Genomic DNA, 18,491 nt, shown 5'->3' with positions numbered 1-18,491 from the left:
ACAATTTTAAAAAAAAAACAAAAGCTTTTATTTTTTTGAACACAAATTTTATTGTTTTAAGGAATTTTTCATTTAAAAAAATTATAAAACAAAATTTAAAACGAAAATTTTCAATTTTTATATATAAAAAAAAAAATCGAAATTTTTAAATTTTGTTCTTACAAAAGGGTTTTTATGAAAGAAAAAAAAAAAAAAAAAAAATTGGCCACTGCTTGGAATTTTTTTTTTTTTTTGTTAGTTTTTAGGTTTTCCGAGAAGTTTTAGTATTTTTGTTTTTATTTTACTAACGGTAATTTCGTCATTAAGGGGAATATTGACAATTTTTTGTAGTTTGGGAGGGGATATCGTCACAATTGAAAGTTTGGGGGGACTTTGTTAATTGGGTGGTAGTTTGAGGGAGGTATGTGGACTCCCCTACAATAATTGAGTCTCTCTTTATACTTGGGATAATGGCCTATTTGTAGGATTGGTTGTTGAGCCGAATATGGTATCTGGATCATAATCTACTGAAATTCTTATGGAATTTCAATTTCTAGAATTTTAAATTCTGGCCGTTCATTTTTCATCTAAGGGTTATTAATGTACAAATTTAATTGTACTCGCAAGCGCACGAGTCGTGTGCAATATAGCGTGTGTGCAAGTGCGAGGTCGATCCACAGGGAATTGTGTTTGTGAAATTTAATTTCTATCTAAATCAATTATATCTTAACCTAGTTCCGAATGATTTTAATTTTGAAAATAAACAAACATAAACTAAATAAAATAAAAATAATCAAAAGATAAATGACTAAGGTTTTAGAATTCACCTCACCAAATCAAAGCATAATTCTCATGTTTTCATTCATGCATCCGACAAACAATTAAACCATATATATGTTCTATTGCTTTTTATAAACCAATTGAATCATTCGATGAATCCATCTCTATTACAAATCACAACGAATATCCAATTGGGATCAAATCATCCACTATATCTGTAAATCACAATGGATATAAGTCTCAATCAAATCATTCGATGTATCCATTGGATGAAACACAACGAATATCCAACGTTTTCACGATCTATAAACAACAATCAATCACAATTTTGTCACAGAATTGAATTGAAACGAACATACATTACATTAAACGACGGATTTGTACGAACAAAACATAAAAATATAAAACTAATCAATGGCGAGGCTTTATCTTCAACCTTAGTTTAAAATTTAGCCTCTCATGACAAAAGAAATCATAAAGAAACTAAATTACTTCATTAAAATTAAAAACTTACAAAGTAATTCGAGTTTCAAGCTAGAAAAACCCAGAAAACACGAAATACGACCAAGAACGGCGCCCCTGGCGTGTCTCTGTACGTTTACAATGGAAAATAATGATATTTATAAGCTAATTTTAGGGTTTTAGCGCTGCCAGGTAGGCCGAGTGCGCTCGATTGCACTCATGCAACATGTCTCCTATGGGCTGGGCGCGAGTACGCTCATCGCACTAAAAGTGCGCTCGAGTGCACTTCCAGTCAGAATTAGCCTACTTTTGTGAAATGTGAATTTGTAGATCTTTCAGTTAGCTTTCAAATGACACCAAGATTGCTTCAATCGAAGCTATACAACTCAAGATATGGCCTTTTTAGTGGAATTCTTCGGATGCGAATAATCACTCGATCCAAATTTGCTGCCAATGCTCCCTGAAGTGTCTTAAGCCCCAGACTTAATGGAATGAGTTGCAAATTTCACCTTAAAGCCGCGTTTTTCTCTTAACAACCCGCAAATCACTAAAACACCAAAACTAACCAAAAACATCATAAATTAACACAGCTAAGAGCTTAACAAACATAAGTTAAGGGGCCCAAATATATAATATTTGGCATTCATCAAATACCCCCAAACTTACATTTTGCTAGTCCCTTAGTAAAACAAAATGAAAAACAAAATCAAAGCATGAAACATAAATCCTCTGTCGTGGGAGAGACGATTGCATTTAGCATATGCAATAAGCCTTTTAAACCCCTAAGCATCCCTAGAGGACGAGTGAAGTCTCGTGAGGGTTTAAGAGTAATGATACCCACAAACATTTATGTACTATGTTATTTGACAAACATCGAATTCCACACAAACACATTGTTCTCACATCAAGAGCAGGTTTAACAAAGTAAACACCACAATGAAATCATCAAGCCAACCACAAATCATTCAACTCAAAGGTGGAAATTTGAGATAACACAAGCTCTAATAGGTGCAAAGTGTACCTCAAAATTCATAGGAATTCACACAGATGAAAACACTAAAGGCTTAGATCAAGACATGCATTTTTTTTTTATATATATATATATATATATATTTATTTTATTTTTATTTTTGGTGTAGGCTGTGCAATGTTCGGCTCCCTTAAGCTTTCTAATTGACCTATGTAACGAGTGTTGGGCCAGTGACTCCCAAACCAGATGGTTTTAGGGCACTAGATATAAAACATCCCTAAGACTTAATTACTCAAGTCAAAAAGGCTACGGAGCCAAACTAGCCATCCAATCAACCAAATTGAATTTTTTATCTTTTTACGCGAACACTCAATGCTTAGTGAGGCATGAGGTCCGGTTACTCAATGAAAAACCCAAACTGATAATGACACCTTTCTTCTTCTTATTTTTATTTTTTATTTTTTATCTATCCTCAAGCCAAGGTTTCATCAACACTTCATCCTACAAATCGTAAGGCACAGCCTAATCAATCCAAACCTCATACCTCACAGACTTTATGTTAGTGTGCTTGTGATAATCAACTCAGACATGTAAAGTCTCTTTAATCCACCAAATGAGTTAAAGGACTCAGATTTCTAATGACATGCAGTGTTCAAAAAGTTAAACACACTAATGACATGCAAACCACAATTATGATGTAACTCATGCCCAATCAACAACATAGCACAATTTTTTTTTTTTTTTAAACAAAACAAACAGATAAAAACAAACAAAAAGACAATGTGTTTGTCCACACCCCCAAACTTAAATGACACATTGTCCCCAATGTGGAAAGAGATACAATACCGTGGGATGAGGAAACTTACTGTGCAAAGGCCAGGGGGTCCTCCAAACTTGAACACCAAAACACTTGTCAAAATCTAACATCAATATTTCCTCATAGAAACAAACATCAAAAGATTAATTGCTGTTAGAGACAAAAAAATGAAATGACAAGAAATGAAATGACAAAAAGGAAAATAAATCAAAAATAAAGTGCGGAAAATAGAAAGAAAGAAAGAATACCGCACTTTCCCCAATCATTTGGGTGTCCAACCAATCCCTTCCACCCTTTCTTGTTAAGAATTTGATATTCCTTTTGGAAGGATGTTTTGCCATCTCAGGTAGCCTAGTTGCTTGATTCGAAAGATCTTCTTAGGAACATGGTTCCTAGATTTGTGACCAGGTGTGCATAGATCCTTGAGAATTTTAGCATGAGACGGCTCTTTGAGACATTGAAGAACTGAAGCTTGGGGTCCATGAATTGTCTCAAGAGGGATTTTGATGAAGGAGTGAGCTTCAGTACTCACTCCCTTGTCACTGGACAGATTTGGAGTTGACGGGGGCTCAATGTGATCAACCTGCTCCTCTTTTTCTTCCTCATCATCTTTTTCCTCACTCCCAAGTATGGTGGTGGTTTGAACACGCTCATGTGCAGACTCGCTAGCATCTTCCTCATCAATCATGTAATGGTTAATGAATGGATAATCATCTATCCAATGAGAAGGATGATAACAATATGAGCATGACTTATGAGGTGCGTGAGTGTGAGGAGGTTGGGTATGGGAACGCCTAGCTGCCATGAATTGGTTCACTCTTTCCTCTAAGCCATCGACTTGAGCAGTTGGAAAATGTTGCACTAATGACTCTTGAAGAGGGTAATTGCAAGGTGAAGGCATGGAAGAATGGTTATTGAACTGCGGATATTCATGATGGTGCAGTTCATGAGATTGGGAAGCATAATTTTTCGTAGCATTAGCTTGCCACGAGAAATTAGAATGGTTGCTCCAGTCTGGGGTGAAGCAATTGAAATTTAATTTAGACCCCGGACTGAAGAAGTTGGTGTTTATCTGTTCCTGTGAAAAATTGGAAAATTGTCCCTATGATGGACAATTACATGAACTATGGTAAGGGTTAGAGCAGTATGAACATGGTCCATATGGGTGAAAATTGTGAGGATAGTTGGTAGGAACAGGTGTCCTACAACTACGGGTAGCATTAAAATTACCTAAAGGAAAAATTCATGTTTATCCTCACTCTTTAAACAAAACACACTTCCACATGAAACATTAACCAAAATTTTTTTTTTTAGTTTTTTGTTGGTTTTTTTTTGGAAAATTTTTTTTTTTGTTTTTTTGTTTTTTTGTTTGTTTGTTTGTTTTTTTTTTTTTTTGAAAATAAAATTAAAAAAATACCAAAAATTAAAAATAAAAACTCAAAACAAAAACTCACAAAACAGACCAAACATAAGTTTGGCAAAATTCAAGGTGCCGACCCGTTTTGGTGCAATCTGCGGAGGTGCGCTCGAGCGGGGGTGAGGAGTGATCGAGCGCAAGTGTGAGCTGGTCTGGCAGGTGTGCTGCTGTTGCGCGTGTGCGCTCGAGCGTAAGCAAATTGAACTCGAGCGTATCTTTGTTGTGCGCTTGAGTGCAGCTAGGGAGGATCGAGCGCAGGTGCGCTTCGTCTACTGCCTTGTGCTCGAGTGCGCTCGAGTGCGAGTGGGGTGCGATCGAGCGCACTAGCAGGGAGTAGATTCCACAGAACTGTAGAAAAAAAATGAAAACAGAAACCAAACTCTTTTTTTTTTTTTTTTTTTTTGTTAATGGCCGGTTAGATGAACCAAAACAGAAACAGATAAAAATAAAAATAAACAAAAATTGCAAAAAGAAAATGAAACAAAAGTCTACCTAAACTAGTAGAAAAATAAAATCAATTTAAACAAAAATCAATTTTCAAAAAAACAAACAACTCCCCGGCAACGGCACCAAAATTTGATGTACAAATTTAATTGTACTCGCAAGCGCACGAGTCATGTGCAATATAGCGTGTGTGCAAGTGCGAGGTCGACCCACAGGGAATTGTGTTTGTGAAATTTAATTTCTATCTAAATCAATTATATGTTAACCTAGTTCCGAATGATTTTGATTTTGAAAATAAACAAACATAAACTAAATAAAATAAAAATAATCAAAAGATAAATGACTAAGGTTTTAGAATTCACCTCACCAAATCAAAGCATAATTCTCATGTTTTCATTCATGCATCCGACAAACAATTAAACCATATACATGTTCTATTGCTTTTTATAAACCAATTGAATCATTCGATGAATCCATCTCTATTACAAATTACAACGAATATCCAATTGGGATCAAATCATCCACTGTATCTGTAAATCACAATGGATATAAGTCTCAATCAAATCATTCGATGTATCCATGGGATGAAACACAACGAATATCCAACGTTTTCACGATCTATAAACAACAATCAATCACAATTTTGTCACAGAATTGAATTGAAACAAACATACATTACATTAAACGACGGATTTGTACAAACAAAACATAAAAATATAAAACTAATCAATGGCGAGGCTTCATCTTCAACCTTAGTTGAAGATTTAGCCTCTCATGACAAAAGAAATCTTAAAGAAACTAAATTACTTCATTAAAATTAAAAACTTACAAAATAATTCGAGTTTCAAGCTAGAAAAACCCAGAACACACGAAATACGACCAAGAACGGCGCCCCTGGCGCGTCTCCGTTCGTTTATAATGGAAAAGAATGATATTAATAAGCTAATTTTAGGGTTTTAGCACTGCCAGGTCGGCCGAGTGCGCTCGATCGCACTCTAGGTGCGCTCGATCGCACTCGTGCAACATATCTCCTGTGGGCTGGGCGCGAGTACGCTCATCGCACTAAAAGTGCGCTCGAGTGCACTTCCAGTTAGAATTAGCCTACTCTTGTGAAATGTGAATTTGTATATCTTTGAGTTAGCTTTCCAAGGACATCAAAATCGCTTCAATCGAAGCTATACAACTCAAGATATGGCCTTTTTAGTGAAAGTCGTCGGATGCGAATCATCACTCGATCCAAATTTGCTGCCAATGCTCCCTAAAGTGTCTTAAGCCCCAGACTTAATGGAATGAGTTGCAAATTTCACCTTAAAGCCGCGTTTTTCTCTTAACAACCCGTAAATCACTAAAACACCAAAACTAACCAAAAAGATCAGAAATTAACACAGCTAAGAGCTTAACAAACATAAGTTAAGGGGCCCAAATATATAATATTTGGCACTCATCAGTTATTGTTTTATTATGTGTCCAACTACTAATAAAATAATAAGATAATAAATATTTATTATTTTATTAATAGTGGGACATATGGCCGAACAATGACCTTTGGATGAAAAATGGATGGTCTAGATCTGAAATTTCAAAAACTAGAATTTCTCTAAGAATTTTAGTAGATCCAAATCCATGGTATCTTAGCCAAAAAGCCGGGATTTAATGAGGGAGGAGTGATTCACATGTCATTAAAGCCTTTAATGCATTCTTTATAATGGAAGATCTCCATCTATTATAATATCTCGAATTATTACCTTTAGTGTAATCTTTATGATGGAAGATCTCATTCCGTTAAGATATCTTCCATAAATTTATTCTTAGCAAGTAACCTTGAGAATAACCCAAGCATCCCTTGGAACCTCACAATTAGTGATATGATGGAACTCTTCAAGGGACACCTCCATAAAGATGGCATTGAGTCCATAGTTGTTCCAATTACACATGGTAGTCTCACCTTGTTACCATTCGGCCAAGGGCTTCTCGGGACGTTCCCATCCCAAACATTCTTATCCACCAACTTAAGAAAAGCTTGCATACAAACTTTTCAACACGCAAACTTATTTCCATCAAAATAGAGAATGAACGCGTGCCATGAGAACTGGGGTCAAGAACACACTCAGGATGCTAGTCCACTAAGAGTGAATCTACTTTGATACCACAGTGGCAAAAAGCACAATAAAATAGTAATAAAATAATGAAATGTTAGCTACTATTTAAACATAAACTACAATAAGAAATGGTATCAACTAGTCTGCCACCTCAGCCCAAAAATATTGTTATTCCTAACAAAGAATCATATGCAAAGCCTTAACCTGCCAATTGGCACGTTGCACTACACGACATCTACTAACTATTGCAACCTACCAAGAGGCAAGGAATTCGGCTTGACTACTCTGCTCCCAATGTACTTCTCGAGAGAGCGACACCTGGCAAAGGACATACCCCATTAAAGGACATGGATTAAATGCCATGTCTGGTCAAAGTGTGCCTATTAGAGACCGGATGACACCTGCCTAAGGGCTTACGATATAAAACACTTTGAATATGGAAAGGAAGGCAACCATTCCAAGTACATATATTTCATACCATACAACTACGGCATCCTCTTTTTCTCCCAACAATTACTCCCTTCATAAAATCCTTGCTAATTTAAGAATCAAAGGGATTCCTAGCAAGTCTTCGATCTTACTCTCCACCCCCTTTGTAGGCATTTGTGGTCTGAGGTTAGTTGTGCAATTAAGTAAACCATCAAGAATTATGATAAAACCTAGAAATTTCACAATCCACTTTTGGCCTTCCTTTACTACACATAGTGAGCACGTGATATGTAAATGAATACATGGAATCAGTTGTCAAATTGAAAGCAATTTGTTTGGTTTATTTAGCAAAGCGCTCCAGTTAAGCTATCAATAATGATAGGTTAAGAAGCTAAACTCTGGATTGATGAACACCTGTTCGTACTAGAATCATTAAAAGATAATTTGGTTGTTTCGAGTGAGCCAGGAACTCCCAAATACGGAATATGTATTATACTTCAATAATCAACGTGTCTTTTATTCATAAACCCTACTACTTTAAATAATAATATAGACTTCTACCCTGGTTGACCTACTTACGCATCTCTGCTTTGCTCTTATCCCTACCGTCTTATCTTATAAACAAGATAGACTCTTATTTGGATTTAAACTACTACCACTCATCTTATCTTCTAAACCAGATAGACTCTTATTTGATCACTACTCTTATCTAATATTATCTAGATAGGTCCTCAATAATAGGGATCCTTTCACTCCCCCCCGCTAACATTTCCCTTGTTCGCAAGGGAATAAGAAGGGAACCTACTAGCTAGAGACTCCTTGTCCTCCCACATTGCTTTTGAGAGCGGAAGGCCTTGCCACTGGATCAGCAACTCCACCTTCTTGTTCCGGTTCCTTTCACCCAACACCCCTTGATGTTTTGGGTTCATCTAGGCATTTTCATCCATCTCTGGCAATTGATTTAAAACTATACTATCCCCTCCCAATTTTCTTCTCAGTAAACTGACATGGAACACGAGGTGGATTTGGGATTCTTTAGGCAATTCCAGCTTATAGGCCACCGGGCTGATCTTCTTAACAATTTGAAATGGCCAAGGAATCGTCCATCTAGTTTAGCATTCTTGCGCATGTAAACCAAGAGTTGTTGATATGGCCGAGGCTTCAAAAACACCCATTCTCCTTCCTCAAACTCCACTTCCCTATGCCGACTGTCATGTATCTTCTTCATTCTCCCTTGTGCTAGTTTAATGTTCTCCTTTAGTTCCCGCAGCACTTTGTCCCCACGCAATAGGTCCTTGCCCACTGCGTCTACCTTAGCCGTTCTGGGTATATATGTGAGTAATGAGGGGGGTTCTCTTCCATATACAGCAAAGAATGGGGTAGTTTTTATGGTTGAATGCTAGCTTGTGTTGTAACTATATTCAGCCCAAGCGATCCATTTCCCCCATTCCTTGGGTTTCGAGCTCATGAAGCACCGCAAATACATCTCTAAGGTACGGTTAATTACTTTCGTCTGTCCGTCCATCTGTGGATGGTATGCTGAACTGAAATTAAAATTGGTACCATGAAGCTGGAAGAGTTCAGTCCAAAATTGACTAGTGAATGTGGGGTCTCGATCACATAAGATAGACTTAGGCATGCCATGGAGTTTGAAAATGTTTTCAAAAAAAAAACCTTAGCTATACTTACAGCCGTGTAGGGAAAACTGGTGGCTATAAAATGGGCATACTTGGACAGGAGGTTAACAACCACCAATATAGTAGTTTTACCTTGTGAGCTTGGTAACCCATCAATAAAGTCCATGGAAACATCCTCCCAAATCTTCTCTGGAATGGGCAAGGGATGTAGTAGCCCCTTAGGGGTGAGGCTCTCAAGCTTATGGCATTGGCACACATCGCATTCCCTAAAGAATTTTTTTATGAAGTTTCACATTCCTCTCCAATAAAAATTTGTGCATATTCGTTGGAAGGAATTGTTATAACCCTCATGGAATCCCCATGGATTTGCTCAATAATTGCTGAAATGAGTGGGGAGTTCTCTTGGAGGAAAGTTCGACCCTTGTAAAATAGGATCCCTTCCTTATACTGCCATGGTCCCAAGGCCTCTCCTTCTTGCACCTTCTGCACCAACTCTTGCAATTCTCTATTTTTTCCCACTTCCTCCCTTATCACCTCCAACCATTTTGGGATGGGACTCAACACAACGACTAGTGTCATCTTCTGGTTGTTAGTCTCAGCCAAGGGTTGAAGAAGGTCTGCACCTGTTGCATTTTCCCTCAACAGTTTTTCGTCCTTATGCAATATTGCATCCGCTACTATATTCTCTTGTCCCTTCTTATGCTCAATGAAGAAGTCAAATCCCATGAGTTTGTACAACCACTTCTGTTGAGCTGTGGTTGAAATTTTTTGCTACTAGAGATATTTCAGGCTGTGGTGATCTAACAGCACTACAAAGTGGCTCCCAAGAAAATATGGTCTCCATTTTTGTACAGCCATCACTAAGGCCAAGATTTATTTTTTGTAGGTAGATAGTAACAATTGTTTTCCTTGCAAGGCTTGATGTAAAACTGCTCCAATTGCTACAATGGATGCATCACATTCTACCATGAATTCCCTGGAGAAGTCTGGTAATGCTAGAACTGGCGCTTGTACCATTGCTTGCTTCAACTTGTCAAACGCCATTTCTGCTGCCTCCAACCACTAGAAGCTGTCCTTCTTTAACATTCGGTTGAGAGCTGCTGCTATCTTCCCATAATTCTAGATGAATCTCCGGTAATACCCGATGAGACCTAAGAACCCCCCATGGATTTGATGTTTTTAGGTTTAGGCCACCTTTGCATTGCCTCCACCTTCTATGGATCTACTCCCACTCCGGTTGGGGACATGATATGCCCTAAGTATTGGACCTCTTGCTGCCCAAACTTACATTTACTTCCTTTGATATATAGTTCCTGCTCTTCTAGGATGTCTAGTACCCTTCCCACTTGTGTCACGTGTCGCTCCCAATCTCGACTATACACCAAGATATCGTCAAAAAAGACTAACACAAATGAACGTAAGAATTCTTGGAATTCATGAGCGATTGGAAGGTTGATGGGGCGTTTGTTAATCCGAAGGACATTACTAAGAATTTGTAATGCCCATGGTGAGTGTGAAATGCCGTTTTCTCAGTATCCTCCTTAGCTGCTCGCACTTGATGATATCCCATGCGTAAGTCCAGCTTAGTAAAAAACCTTGCCCCATTCAATTAGTCAAGCACCTCGATGACTACCGGAATTGGAAACCTGTCCTTAACAGTGATCTTATTGAGCGCACGGTAGTCCATACACATCTGCCATGTGCCATCCCCCTTCTTAATCAATAGGATCGGTGATGAATAGGGGCTGTTAGAGGTCCGTATGATTCCTCGTTCAACATATCAGCCACTTGCTCTTCGATCTCAGTTTTTTGATAAAAATTATAACAATACGACTTAACACTTACTGGTCCCGTACCTGGTTGTAGGTGGATACAATGGTCTTGTTGTCTATTGGGCGGAAACTTGGTTGGTTCCACAAACAGGTTCTCATGGTGTCGCAGCAATTCTTCCATTTCATTGGTCCTCTCTCCCTTTGGTTCCCCCACTTCTTCAATGTGTGCACATTGGCGGATTGGGCTTTCTCCTCGGTCTTTCTTGGGTTTGTCTCCCTGTTACCGTTACTCCATGTAGCAGGATGTGTTCTCCCAAGCATGAGAATTGCATTCTTAGCTTCTTAAAATCCCACCAAATTGGTTCTAAACTATGTAACCACTGCGTACCAAGCACTACTACATACCTTCCAAAGGGAGAACATAGAAATCTACATCAAAACTCCATCCCTGTATGGATAAGGGAACCCCATTACATTTAACAAGGCTTTGGATCCTCGCCCCTAATGCTACCGTGACCTCCATCTTCCCCTTCTCACTTGGTTGAAGGTTAAGTAATTGAGCAAGGGTGAAACTTACAAAATTGTGAGTACTTTCTCGAGTCGATTAACACCAAGGAGACAGACCTTCCGATAAGTCCATATCCCTTCATTGTTTCCGGTGCTTCCTTGCCAGTGATAGCGTGTAAGGATATTTCTGGAAAGGATCCCCCATCTTCTTCTTTTTCCTCCATTACTACATCCCCATCCCCATCATCATCTTCTCCCATATAAGCTTTGATCATGAACAGCCTTTTACACCGATGACCTAGTTCATATTTGTCATTACATTTAAAACATAAGCCATTCGCTTTCCTTTCATTCAACTCCTCTGACGTTAGTCTCTTGATAGGAAGACGGTTGCCCAATGGTTGTCTTTTGACCTCAGCTGCGTTGTTCTTTCAAATGGCAACGTTCTTGGCTTCATATAGCCAAGCTAGCCCAATGCCTGGCGTGAGGGTGAGAGGCTTCCCTGCCATAATGTCGGATTTGATTACCTCCTTTAGCCCACTGGTAAAGCAACTAACCTGTTGATTTTGAGGTAGATTGCCCACCATGGATCGTAAGGACTCAAAACGAGCTTGGTACTCTTTCACACTTCCCTCTTGTTGTAGCTTGCTTAGCTCCCCAAAGGGATCGTAAAATTGGTTAGGCTTGAAATGGGTTAATAACCCTTCGATCAAGTCTGCCCACCTTATGTTTCTCCCTTCTCGCAGCAAGATCTAGAACCACAGCTGGGCTTCACCTTCCAAGTGAAAGAAGCAAGATCTGTCTTTTTTTCCTCCAGTGTCCCCTAGAATTGAAAGAACTGCTCCGCTTGGCAGACCCATGTGGTTGGATCATCTTCCCTGTTAAACCGTGGGAAGTTGAATTTGACATGTCGGTGTGTATTCGACTATCAATCCCCTGACCTGGAATTATCTCTGTACATGTCTCGATCTCTCTGTGAGCCTTCAACCTCCTCTTCATGGGCTTCCCCTAGTTTAGATAGAATTCCAAAAATTTATGTGATCTTGTCTCTAATTTCCTGTTGTCAATCTCTTATCTCCTCCTGATTTCCATTTATCGATCTTACAGATTGCTCCACCTTGCCCATCCGATCCTCCATTTCTCTTTGTAGTTGTTTTTCCCGTGTGACTGATCTGGTAATGGGACGAGATTCTAGAGAGAAATCCCGAAACATCCAACCTTTTTTTTTTTTCCCTATATTGCTGTGTGGTAGCTATACTATTTCTAGAAAGGAACCAGAAATAGTATCGCTACCACACAGCATGCAATTGATGAACACCAGTTCGTACTAGAATCATTAAAAGATAATTTGGCTGTTTCGAGTGAGCTAGGAACTCCCAAATACAAAATATGTATTATACTTCAATAATCAACGTGTCGTTTATTCATAAACCCTACTACTTTAAATAATAATACAGAGGTCCTGTGTAAGTAGACTTCTACCTTGGTTGACCTACTCACGCATCTCTACTTTGTTCTTATCCCTACTGTCTTATCTTATAAACAAGATAGACTCTTATTTGCATTTAAACTACTGTCACTCGTCTTATCTTATAAACTAGATAGACTCTTATTTGATCACTACTTTTATCTAATATTATCTAGATAGGTCCTCAATAATAGGGATTGATGTACAAATTTAATTGTACTCGAAAGTGCACGAGTCGTGTGCAATAAAGTGTGTGTGCAAGTGCGAGGTCGAATCCACAGGGAGTCGTGTCGTGAAAACTAATTCTTATCTAAACTAATCCTATTTTAACTTAGTTCCAATTTTTGTAATTGTGTCGTGCAAAATCATAAATTAAACTAAACAATTTAAAAATAAGTAATGGCAAATTACTAAGGTTTCCGAATCCCCCTCGTCAAATCAAACAACATGTCTTGCACTTTATGCATACAATAGTCAATCCAAATACATTGTTCAAAAGTTGTAAACATGCAAATTAAATCATTCGATGAATCCATCCGTTAAAAGAATCACAACAAATATTTAATTGAGATCAAATCATCCACTATATCCGTAGATCACAATGGATATTAGTCTCAATCCAATAATTCGATGTACCCCCAGACGAAACACAATGAATATTAAATTAAGCATGTTTACAACTTAAGGATCTACAAAGTCAAGGATCTACAAAGACTCTAGATATGGACTTTTTAGTGGGACTCATTGGGTGCGAATCATCGCTCGATCCTAATTTGCTGCCAATGCTCCATGAAGTGTCTTAAGCCCCAGAATTAATGGAATGAGTTGCAAATATCACCTTAAAGCCTCATTTCTCTCTTAACAACCTGCAAATCACTAAAACACCAAAACTAACCAAAAACATCAAAAATTAACACAGCTAAGAGCTTGACAAATATAAGTTAAGGGGCCCAAATATACAATATTTGGCACTCATCAAATACCCCTAAACTTACATTTTGCTAGCCCCTTAGCAAAACAAAATGAAAACAAGGAACATAAGCCCACTGTCATGGGAGAGACGATTGCATTTAGCATATGCAACAAGCCTTTTAAACCCCTAGGCATCCCTAGTGGACGAGTGAAATCTCGTGGGGGTTTAACAGGAATGATACCCACAAACATTGTCAGTGCTATGTCATTGACAAACACAATTTCCACACAAACACATGGTTCTCACATAATGAGCAGGTTTAACAAAGTGAACACCACAATCAAATCATCAGGCCAACCACAAATCATTCAACTCAAAGGTGGAAATTTGAGACAACACAAGCTTCAATAGGTGCAAAGTGAAACTAACACAAAGTTAAGAGGCTTCAATTTTTCTTAAAATTTGGTGTACCTCAAAATTCATAGGAATTCACACAGATGAAAACACCAAAGGCTTAGATCAAGACATATATATATATATATATATATATATATATATATATATATATATATATATATATATATATATTTGTATTTTTGTGTAGGCTGTGCAATGTTCGGCTCCCTTAAGCTTCCTAATTGACCTATGTAATGAGTGTTGGGCCAGTGACTCCCAAACCAGATGGTTTTAGGGCACTAGATGTAAAACATCCCTAAGGCTTAATTACTCAAGTCAAAAAGGCTACAAAGCCAAACTAGCTATACAATCAACCAAATTGAATTTCTCATCTTTTTACGCAAACACTCAATGCTTAGTGAGGCATGAGGTCCGGTTACTCAATGAAAAGCTCAAACTGATGATGACACTTGTTTTTTTTTTTTTTTTTTTTTATCTATCCTCAAGCCAAGGTTTCATCAACACTTCATCCTACAAATCATAAGGCACACCCTAATCAATCCAAATCTCATACCTCACAGACTTTATGCTAGTGTGCTTGTGATTCAACTCAGACATGTGAAGTCTCTCTAATCCACCAAATGAGTCAAATGACTCAGATTTCTAATGACATGCAATGTTCAAAAAGTTAAACACACTAATGACATGCAAACCACAGTTATGATGTAACTCATGCCCAATTAACAACATAGCAGAATTTTTATTTATTTTTTTTTTTTTTAACAAAACAAACGGATAAAAACAAACAAAAATACACAAACAAACAAAAAGACAATGTGTTTTTCCACGCCCCCAAACTTAAATGACACATTGTCCCCAATGCTGCAAGAGATACAATACCGTGGAATGAGTAAACTCGAGTGTGCAAAGGCCAGGGCGTCTCCCAAACTTGAACACCAAAACACCTATCAAAATCTAACAGCAATATTTCCTCATAGAAACAAATATCAAAAGATTAATTGCTAATAGAAACAAAAAGAAAATGAAACAAAGTAAAAAATAAAAAATAAGAAAGTAAGAAAATGTGCAGAAATTAAAATGGGGAAAAAATTTTACAGTGCTTTCCCCGATCATTTGGATGTTCGACCAATCCCTTCCACCCTTTCTTCTTAAGAATTTGGTATCCCTCTGGAATGATGTTTCGCCGTCTCAGGTAGCCTAGTTGCTTGCTTCGAAGGATGTTCTTAGGAACATGGTTCCTAGATTTGTGACCTTGTGTGCATAGATCCTTGAGAATTTCAGCATGGGACGGCTCTTTGAGACATTGAAGAATTGAAGCTTGGGGTTCATGAATTGTTTCAAGAGGGATTTTGATGAAGGGATGAGCTTCAGTACTCACTCCCTTGTCACTAGACAGATTTGGAGTTGACGGGGGCTCAATGTGATCAACCTGCTCCTCTTTTTCTTCCTCCTCATGGTTACCCACAATGAAAGGCTCAACTGCTAATGAGGGTGAGTTAGGGAATGGTATCTCAGTGGTTTCCCCATTCTCAATTCGCATCTTGGGAGTGGAGCCCAATAAAGCATCAGCTTGCTCAAGTAACTTGTCAAGGTCTAGGTCACATCCAAATTGAGCAAATCACTTTCCCAATAAGTCCTCTAGACTTGGCTCATCAACAGTCTCCTCAACAATTTTCTCTCTCCCAATTGGGGTGGTGGCTTGGACATGCTCATGATAAGACTTGCTAGAATCATCCTCATCAATCATGTAGTGCCTTTCAGCCATCAACTGACTTTGAAACTCTTCTTCCTCTATTCTGGTGAGTTCAGCAACTAAATGACCAAGCTGTCCTTCCAACTTTTCAATTGCTTGAGTGTTGGCCATGGCTGCATTCTTTACTTCATTTATGGCTTGGGAGTTGACCATGGTGGCAATTTTAAGCTCTTGCAAGGTTTGGCCATTAGACTGTATGAACGCTTTGAGGGTGTTTTCCAATGATAAATCTTGTAGAGGATAATTGTAAGGTGAAGGGGTAGAGGATTGGTTGTTGAACTGCGGATATTCAGGATGGTGCAGTTCATCAAATTGGGGAGCATAATTTTCCATAACATTAGCTTGCCACGAGAAATTAGAATGGTTGTTCCAGTTTGGGGTGTAGCAATTGAAATTTGATTCAGACCCCGGACTGGAGAAGTTGGTGTTCATTTGCTCATGTGAAAAATTGAAAAATTGTCCCTAGGATGGACAATTACCTGAATTATGATAAGGGTTAGAGAAGTATGAACATGATCCATGTGGGTGAAAATGGTGAGGATAGTTGGTAGGAGCGGGTGTCCTACAACTACGGGTAGCATTAAAATTACCCAAAGAAAAACTCATGCTTATCCTCACTCTTTAAACAAAACACAATTCCACATGAAACATTAACCAAATTTTGTTTTTGGTTTTTTTTTTGTTTTTGTTTTTTCTAAAGAAATTAAAATAAACAAAAATGAAAACTAACACAGAAACACAAAACTAAACAAAAATACCAAAAAAAAAAAAAGCAAAAGACTCAAAAACTCACAAAACGGACCAAACATAAGTTTGGCAAAATTTTAGGTGCTAGCCCGTTTTGATGCACTCTGCAGAAGTGCGCTTGAACGCAGGTGATGTGCGATCGAGTGTAGATGGGCGCAGAGTGTGCGCTCGAGCGCAGGCGCACGGGACGCTTGCTGCGTTAGGCTTGAATGCGCTCGAACGCAGGTAATGTGCGATCAAGCGCTTTGGCAGGGACTAGTTCCTTTGGAAGAACTGCAATAGAAACAACAAAAAACAACTTTTTCTCCTTTTTTTTTTTTTTTTGTTAGTAACTGTAAACAAAAACAAATAAAAAATAAAAAGAAACAAATTGTAAAAAGAAAATAACTAGTAAAAAATAAAATCAATTTAAACAAAAATCAATTTTCACAAAACAAACATCTCCTCGGCAACGGCACCAAAATTTGATGTACAAATTTAATTATACTCGCAAGCGCACGAGTCGTGTGTGTGCAAGTGTGAGGTCAAATTCACAGGGAGTCGTGTCGTGAAAACTAATTCTTTTTTAAACTAATCCTATTTTAACCTAGTTCCGATTTTTGTAATTGTGTCGTGCAAAATCATAAACTAAACTAAACAATTTAAAAATAAGTAATGGCAAATTACTAAGGTTTCCGAATCCCCCTCGTCAAATCAAACAACATGTCTTGCATTTTATGCATACAATAGTCAATCCAAATACATTGTTCAAAAGTTGTAAACATGCAAATTAAATCATTCGATGAATCCATCCGTTAAAAGAATCACAACAAATATTTAATTGAGATCAAATCATCCACTATATCCGTAGATCACAATGGATATTAGTCTCAATCCAATCATTCGATGTACCCCCAGACGAAACACAATGAATATTAAATTAAGCATGAGTATAAAACCAACATTTAATAAATTAAACTTAATCAAACTGTTGAATTGGCTTTTGAACATCACTTTCATAAAATAGTCTAATTGTATATATAAAATGACAAGAACATGTATGTTTATCAAAGACGAGGCTTTATCTTCAACCTTAGTTGAAGAATTAGTCTCTCATGACAAAAGAAATCATAAAGAAACTAAATTACTTCATTAAAATTAAAAACTTACAAAAGAATTCGAGTTTCAAGCTACAAAAACCTAGAAAACACGAAAAACGACCAAGAACGGCGTCCCCGGCACGTCTCCGTACATTTACAATGGAAAATAATGATATTTATAAGCTAATTTTAGGGTTTTAGCGTAGCGTTGCCAAGTTGGCCGAGTGCGCTCGATCGCACTCGTGCAACAAGTTTCCTGCTGCACAGGGCGCGAGTGCGCTCGATCACACTAAGCGTGTGCTCGAGCACACTTCCAGTTGGAATTAGTCCACTCTTGTGAAACATGACTTTGTAGATCTTTGAGTTAGCTTTCGAATGACACCAAGATCACCTCAATCCAAGCTATACAACTCTAGATATGGACTTTTTAGTGGGACTCGTCGGGTGCAAATCATCGCTCGATCCCAATTTGCTGCCAATGCTCCATGAAATGTCTTAAGCCCCAGAATTAATAGAATGAGTTGCAAATATCACCTTAAAGCCGCATTTCTCTCTTAACAACCTGCAAATCACTAAAATACCAAAACTAACCAAAAACATCAGAAATTAACACAGCTAAGAGCTTAACAAACATATGTTAAGGGGCCTAAATATACAATATTTGGCACTCATCAGGGATCATATCAAGAGTAGGGCTGGTAATCTAGGTTGATATGTCGGGTTCATGTCAACCCAGCTAACGCTTGACAATTCTCTATATTTATTATATTGAAAAAGCTAAACACGACTAGTTTGACTCGT

This window comes from Corylus avellana, chromosome 9 (genome assembly GCF_965113065.1).
Source record: "Corylus avellana chromosome 9, dhCorAvel1.hap1.2, whole genome shotgun sequence".
NCBI lineage: Eukaryota > Viridiplantae > Streptophyta > Magnoliopsida > Fagales > Betulaceae > Corylus > Corylus avellana.
Note: the sequence above shows the minus strand (reverse complement) of the source record.